Raw genomic sequence first — 7,880 nt, 5'->3', positions numbered from 1 at the left:
AATTCTAGCAACACCAGCCTCTGTCACCTCTGGTTACCTGGAAGGTTTTTTCCTTAACTCATCACCGTGTTGACTCTTTTGCATCTTTTGAGTTCCTGTTTAAAATTCACTACTTTTACTTAAGTCTGTGTTTGTTTTCTTTTTGTCTCCACTCTACATGCAAAGGACAGGGACCTTGTCTGTCCTATTACTTGTATTCCCAATGCCTAGCATAGCACATGGTAAGAATTTGATAAATATTGAATGAATCAATAAAAGAATGGGTGACAAAATTATACAATAGATTATATGTAGAATATTAAAATCTAAAAATGGCAATTAAAGTTAAAGTATAATTATTTATGTCTATCAGCTCAATTTTCAACTTGCTAGATAAGCATTGCTGTTAATTTTACTCGCCCACAATAGAACACTCTGTATACCCATTACGTACATATGCTTAGTATGCTTGTCTGTATAGTCTAACCTCACAGTTAGTTAATCATGTCTGAAAGTTGTTGGCTCCCAGTTCTTAACAAGAGAAGGAACACTGCTGATTTTATTTGGGAGCGCTTTCGACAATTTTGGCAAATTTGTATATTTGCAGCTTTGGCAAAAGGAGTATACATTTATTGACCTGCTATCTGTACAGATGAAATGCTTTATTAGAAGTATTTATTAGCATATAAATATTAGTGCTGATGAACTTGGGGGTGGTTATAAGAGATTACTTCATTCAATTCTTAATACCCATTTTTTCTTGGTGTACTACTTTCTCATTCTGTGTTTTCTGTAAATTATTAGCTTGGCTGACAGAAGCCATGCATAATTTCATCCTTTTTTTGTATACTGAAGGACCTCAGCATGAAACAAAGAATGTACTGTTTGTAAACCTTTACAGGCTGGATGCTAAGATAGCAGCTGTAAGCAGTTAAGCATGAGGAGATTCTTCCCTGCCCCTCCCTTTGGTCATTTAAAGCCTCTGGATGAATGTACAAACAACTCAGTTGATAGAGATTTGAAACATTCTCTAAGTCTTATTTTGGCTAATTTAATTTTCTACAAAAATATGCAACACTAGCCTAGGTTTGCTTAATTAGCATATTTTGGATTTTCTTCATAAAAATTTCTTTTTATTTGATGGATACAAGAACTGATAGAAGGTGGATGATTATAAAAGTGAATACTTTTTATTGTTCTCTTTCTGAGAGAAATACTTTTTAAAAGTCAACCCAAAATAGCATTAGAGACACAAATGCTTTCTTTCATCTGTATTGATCAAGACAGAAATGAAAATGGACTACTCTTCCAAAATAAAATTTCCTGCTAAGGAACATTTCACCGTAACCTCTGAAGTTATTCATTTGCAGGCCCAGTCACTGTGGCACTAACTTTTCCACTGGAAGAAACTTCCTAGGCCTTCCTAGGCAGCTTTTTATGAGTTAATATGTGTATAAAGGATGCACATGGCAAAATACTGCAGAGTACAATTGGTGAAATCGGCCCTGGCTGGTTTAGCTCAGTGGATTGAGCGTCGGCCTGCGAGCTAAGTGTCGCTGGTTCGATCTTCCAGTCAGGGCACATCAGAGAAGGAAAACTCTGACTCCAAAAAACCTCCGCTGCCTTGCGGCATACCTCTTCAGGGGAAAGGCTAAGGGAGTAAACCCCGACAGAAAATCCGGAGCCGGAGTCCCTAAGGCGGTTTGACGTTGTAGTCAACACCGGCAACTCCTGCGGCGCACCTGAACCCAAGCTGTATCGACTCCGTCTTTCCCTTGGACCCTTCAGCTGCGAAGAGAGGGGGGGTCTGCTGCATGGGCAACAGCAGACCCTCCATATCACCCTGCCCAGGCTCTGTAGCTTCAGCGTCATCGCATGATGTCGATTCAACACGGGAGGAGACAGATACCATGTCACTCCCGAGTCGGACTGCACAGCCATTCTCGGCGGTGCAGATAGACTCTTAAGAAGCTACACCATCGTCTCTCGAGACGGACGGCTGCCGACGACGACGACGACGACAATTGGTGAAATGGAATGGAACTTAAATAAAGTACCATAAATACATTAGATTCAGGACATCATAAAGAATTCTTCAGAACCAGTAGGGTAATTATACACTCACCTTTAATTTTAACTTGAATTCTAAGTGAGGATGTTTCATGAACAAAGATATTTCCAAAAACATTTCCAAAGAAATAATTGTGGCTATTGTAGGAGAGGAAAAACCCTCTTAGGTTTGCTCATCAGGCTTGAAAATTAAACTGACAAGAATAGATTAACTGAGAAAAGAATACAGATTTGTTGAATCTAAGTTTATGTGACATGTGAGCCTTCCTGAGGAGATGAAGACCCAAGGAAACAGTTAAACTTGTGCACTTTTAAGGTAAGTTTGATGAAGAGTGGACAGTTGTGGAGGATTACGATAGGTTAAGGAATATGAGGTTGTGTAGTGAACTGGGGGAATCTTAGCAAGACCTATTTGTTAGAATTCTTTTTGATGTCCCTTTGTTTTCAGAAATAAGGATGCTCCTTTCCTCTGGGTACAAGTATGTCACCTCTCAAATGAGGGTTTTAGAATGTGTTTCAGGGAAGAAGGGTGAAGAGGAAAGGAGGTCAGAGTGACCTTCCAGCTTCTGTCATTTTCTTAAACTCATTTGGCTTAAAATATGCCAACATGCCATATTTTGAGGGTAGTATTTATTTGAATCCCATCGCTATCAAGAAGAAAATCATATGCAGTAATATTTAAAGGGTGTCTGGTGACTACATATAAAAGTACACACACAACAATCATGAGACATGCATTTTCCCTTTTTTTCCTCACTGGAATGAAGAAGAATGATTTGACAGTAATGCTTAATTTCTTCTCATAAACAGAGTGATAGAGCTGGGCAGAATTATCCATGTTCATTAATCCAGACATTTCCTGTGAAGAAACAGAGACCAAGGAATAGAAGTGAATTATCAAGTAAGGCACATCTACCTAGCAAAGGTGCTGGATTTGAAACCCCTGACCCCCAGCTCAGTGTTTTCTCAATTATACCATGCTTCCTCTTGGCAAATTTTCTGAAGGAAAGAGGAACTTGGAAAGAGGAGAGTAAAGTGAATTGCCAGATGGGTTAATAAGAATGGTTTTCCATATGTTTTCTAGGCTTTCTCCAGGGGATTCTGGGAGAGAATTGGTCTCCAGGGGCTTCTGTCAGACGAATGCTCAAGTCTTCCATTGTGTGTAATAAGTTGGCTCCTCCCACTCTCACCCATGCCTCTAGCCTGGCACCAGTTAAGGACCATCTCGGAGGAGAGAGAACAGTCATTCTAATCATTTCTTGTGTTCTCTAGTTCAGATGAGGGATGCCAGCTGGGAAAGATTAGATCCTCTAATACAGAAAATGGATGAGTAGTAGGTAGGCAATGGCAACCAGAGGTAGAAGATTTAACAAATGAGGGAAAACAGCTTGGTGTAGGGAGGCAGGGTGAGAACATGGGCTTTGTGACAATCTTAATTGAGGGTAAATCCCATCTATGCCACATACAGGCTATGCCACAGTGAAAAAATGACTTAATTTCTGTAAGCCTGATCTTCTTGGTCTGTAAAATGGAAATAATATAGCCTACTTCTCAGAACCCCTGTAAAGCTTAAATAAGATGACGTATGTGCAGCACTCGGCCCAACAGAAATACTAATACATATTTTAAGGAGGACTTTAAATAGGATGAGCACAGGTCTTTGGAGAGGGAGAGGCTTGAGCCCAAGTCCTGATGCCAGCACTGAGTCTCCTAACAAGGTGCTGGGACACTGTAGAAGCTCAGTGAAATGTCAGTTTCTTTCTCCTGGACTTGCCTCTTTCCATCAACTTGTTAATAAAGAGCAATGACTCTCAAACTGCTCTGTGTAACAGAATCACCTGGAGGGCTCAGTAAAACAGATACGGAGCCGCATCCCCACAGTTTTTGATTTAGCAAGTCTGCAGTAGGGCCAAATTTTGTGTTTCTAAGAAGTTCCTAGATGAGTTGTTTGTGGACTAAATACACTTCAACATTGATGTGGATACAGAGCAATTACTTTTGGGTGCTGGAGGACAAAGTCTCAGCTGTTGGTTTCTGATTGAAAGTGGTATTTAAGTACATCATCTGAGACGAGTTACTTTGATACTAATAGAGACAACTTGGCTGAGTTCATTTGTATTTATTTATTTATTTGTTTGTTTATTTATTTATTTATTTTCAACAACTATTTATTGATCATTTGAAATAGGTCAGCCACTTTCTAGGCACCTGAGACACTTTGGTGAACAAAACAGAAATTCCCTGCCTTCCTTAAACTTACATGTGAGTTGGGGTGACAATGAATGGAAAATGTAACTGGGAAGTTATAAAGCAAATCTGAAATAGAGAAGTGCTATGGAAATATACATACTCCCAGATATATTTATATACCTTACGTCAAAGAAGCTTCTGGGGCAGAGGAAACACATCGGAAGGCAGTTCTCTGAGGCATCCTCAGGTGGCAGGGGTAGGTGGATGGTGGCAGCAGCGTCTCTGGCACACAGAACACACGTAAGACTTCTCTCCCGTGTGGGTTCTTTCATGAGCGAGAAGGTTGGTTCTGTCGCCAAAGGACATGGCACACATGCTGCACCTGAAAGGCTTCTCTCTCGCATGAATCTTCTGATGCATGTGTAGGTCTGAGCCCTGGAAGAAGCCTTTGGTACGCACAGCACAAATGAACGTTCTCTCAGTATTGTGTCTTCTCTGATGGATTTTTAACTGAGAGAAATACCTAAAGAACTTGGGACATTTCTCACATTGGTATGACTTTTGGGTTCCTTGGAATCTTTCTTGGTGTTCCCCACATGTGGAGTTTCCTGCATTGTTCTGGTGAGTAGGAACAGGCTCAAGGGTGCCCTGGTCCTGCGTGGAGAAAAATGCTGTTCCCATCCCCATAAAGACATGTTGATGAAAGGGTCCATTCAAGGACCCTTCTTGGGACCTAAAGGTGCCTAGACTTGCTCTTCTGAAACTAAGTGGATTCTCCAAAGAAATACCTCCCTTTTCAGGCCCAGGAAAGTTCACTCCCTGGATAATGATATGTGAAGGTGTTCAGTGGCCTCAACTAGTACTACTGTCTTCACTTCAGTAGTTTTCAAAGAAATACTGCCACTGTTCTCTTTATCTTCATCTCCTGTCCTGTTTGCAGACAAGTACCTTGGGGAGTCCAAGAGGGTGTCCCCAAGTTTGCTTCCAGTGGGGATGCTATTGACAACCGCTTTTGTTAGATGAACAATGACTTCCCTTAAGGGAATATTCTAAGAAAAAAAGGGCTTCCTGTCCCTGCATGTAGACACAGACCAAGCCAGGGGGCTTCACGCAATCATCACTCTGGTCTTGCATGAATGTCTCCAGGTTTCTGCCACTTGATTCCCAGTTATCCTTCAATGTATACCTGTCACTGCAGTGCCTATTGATCATAAAGTGTTCCAGTACTACTTGAAAAATAATTTCATCCTTGCTGTGTTTTTCTGGCTGCTGCCAAGACTAAAATGACTTATAGAGTCTTTGCAGTTCCTGCCTTTCGCATGAGTTATTGCTATTTTGAAATGAGCTAGGCTGAGTGTTCTGGAACCCATAGACCCTCCTGCCTTTAGAAGTGCAGGTTTTTGGCTGGGTTTAAAGTCCATATTTTCTGGCCCACAGTCATCCCTGCACGGTTCAGATAAAACTAGGGTTCTGAGGTCTAAACCCATTCTTAGCAATATTTCTCAGAGACTCAACTTCCAGGTTTCATTTCTTGAACTCCTGTGTTGATAGTGGTGGATGCATAAAAGACCATGAGCCCCTTGTAAAGACTGACCTTCAAACTGGTTGATCCAGGACCGAAAGCTGAGCTCCTGACTGGCTGTCCGCTCTGGGTTCATCTCCAGTTCTACAGTGTTTTTAATTCTCTGTTCTTCTGCATACTGCTTTTGAATACAGAGCTAAGTTTGAAGTCAAAACAAACAAGAAAATTACTAGGTCAATACTTGTTGAACCAGATAATTCATCTCAAGTGAAAAGTACAGCAATATATTTTTCAGTTCTATAATTTTCCCAGATTTCTCATTATTTCTTTTTACAGGTGAAAACTTGGGGTAATCAGTTAAACAATAAATCAAATGTTGTCTTACTGACTCACAGCTTGGGACACACAAATGCATCAGACTTAGGTACAGTCTTCTATGTAGGCGGTTAGTTCCTATTTGCATCAGAGGTAAAAAAAAAAAAAAAGAAAAGAAAAGAAAAAAGCCCTAGTGTTTCAGTGCTAGCTTGGAGACGTTTCATTTGTTTTGTATTCTCTGAGTATTTTATTTGGCGTCTGTTATGAACTGAGTGATTTTGTCCCCCGCCCCCCATTTCATATGTTGAAGCTCCAGCACCCCAGTGCAGAGATGGGGCCTCTAGGAAGTAATTAACGTTAAATGAGGTCATAAGGGTTAAGCCCTAATCCTATAGGATTAATGTCATTATAAAAAAGAGAAAGTAGAAAGCTCCCTTTTCTTCCCTTTCTCTCTCTACCTGCAGGCACCAAGGAAAGACCCTATAAAGACAACAATTAGAAGGTGGCTGACTGCAAACCAGATAGAGAGCCTTCACTAGAAACCAACCCTGCTGGCACTCTGATCTCAGACCTTCAGTCCCCAGAACCATAAGAAAATAAATTTCTGTTCTTTCAGCCACTCAGTCTATGGTATTTTGCCATGGCAGCTTATGCAGACTAATATAATACTTGCATTATATTGACCCAGAGTGTTTTATAAAAATCTGAATTGGTCATTGTGCTGGGTAGCTTCCATTTGCTCCTGCAGATCCACTCTCCACTATTCTCCCTCCTCTGTTTACACTAATTTGGGAAGCTCATCTGTTTTCTGTTAGAAAAACTGATGATATGAGTGTCAACATTTTTAAAATTGAGAGATTTTTGCATGAAAATAAATCTGGATTATCATATACTCATGAGAAATTAGAAAATCTGGCAATAGTGCTGGCAATAAAGAACTGGCACTTCCCTTTTAGACTAGATGTTAGCTCTCAAGTTGGCCACAGCTCCTACTTGGCATGCTTCATTCAATTACTTTTCCAGGCTGGCCTCTGTGGCCGTCTGAGAATACCATCCCTATTCCTCAGGAGATAATATGAAGGGCCAAAAGCACAGGTGCTTGAAATCTTTTTGACTGGCTGCTGTAGATGTTTCTGGTAACAGCTCACACTTGCAATCTTTTCTGGAGTATTGTCTTTGGGTGATGAAAGCCACTTAGCTTGTGAGTGCCTAGAATTAGCCACCTTTCCAAGGCAAGACCAGCAGTACATTTCAAGATGGACACTTCCATCCTGGAAGGAACAATCACTTATCCTGACCAGGACTGATATATCTTCCAGAGATGGATTTGCCTTTACTATCCACAGTGACTCAGCTAGCCCCATGGCCAGGTTCATTGACTTAGTATCCTGCATAGCATTACTTTGGATCAAGGGGCCCATTCTTTGGCCAAAGAGGTGCAATGATGAACACATGATTGTGGACTCTACAGGCCATGTCACATAGCATGTCGCCTGTCATCCAGAAGTTACTGGTATGATCAAACAGAATGACCTCTTAAAGACATAGCTGAGGCACACCAGCTTGAAGATGACATCTAGTGAGCATGGAGCACTATCCATTAAGATACAGCATAGAATTTTAGCTGATGGCTTTATATTGGTCCTGTATTTGCAATAACTAGAAAATATAGGCCCAGAACCCAAAGGGGGAAAATAGAAATGATCTCATTCACCATCATTCTCAACTTCAGCAATTTTAGTCTCTGGTTTTTGAAGGGAAAATTCTTCCATCATGAGGACCCAGTAAGAGTCACTCTAAACAT

General features: G+C 40.9%; 1 pseudogene; it reads right to left on the bottom strand.

The window, feature by feature from the left end:
• Positions 1–4,420: 4,420 nt before the first annotated feature.
• LOC150022619 (zinc finger and SCAN domain-containing protein 4 pseudogene) lies at positions 4,421–5,451 on the bottom strand (annotated as a pseudogene).
• Positions 5,452–7,880: the final 2,429 nt, after the last annotated feature.

The sequence above is a fragment of the Furipterus horrens genome, unplaced genomic scaffold (assembly GCF_987537825.1).
Source record: "Furipterus horrens unplaced genomic scaffold, mFurHor1.1.pri manual_scaffold_1, whole genome shotgun sequence".
In the NCBI taxonomy this organism is placed as follows: domain Eukaryota; kingdom Metazoa; phylum Chordata; class Mammalia; order Chiroptera; family Furipteridae; genus Furipterus; species Furipterus horrens.
The sequence above is the reverse complement of the archived record's forward strand: the minus strand, read 5'-3'. Positions and strand labels throughout refer to the sequence as shown.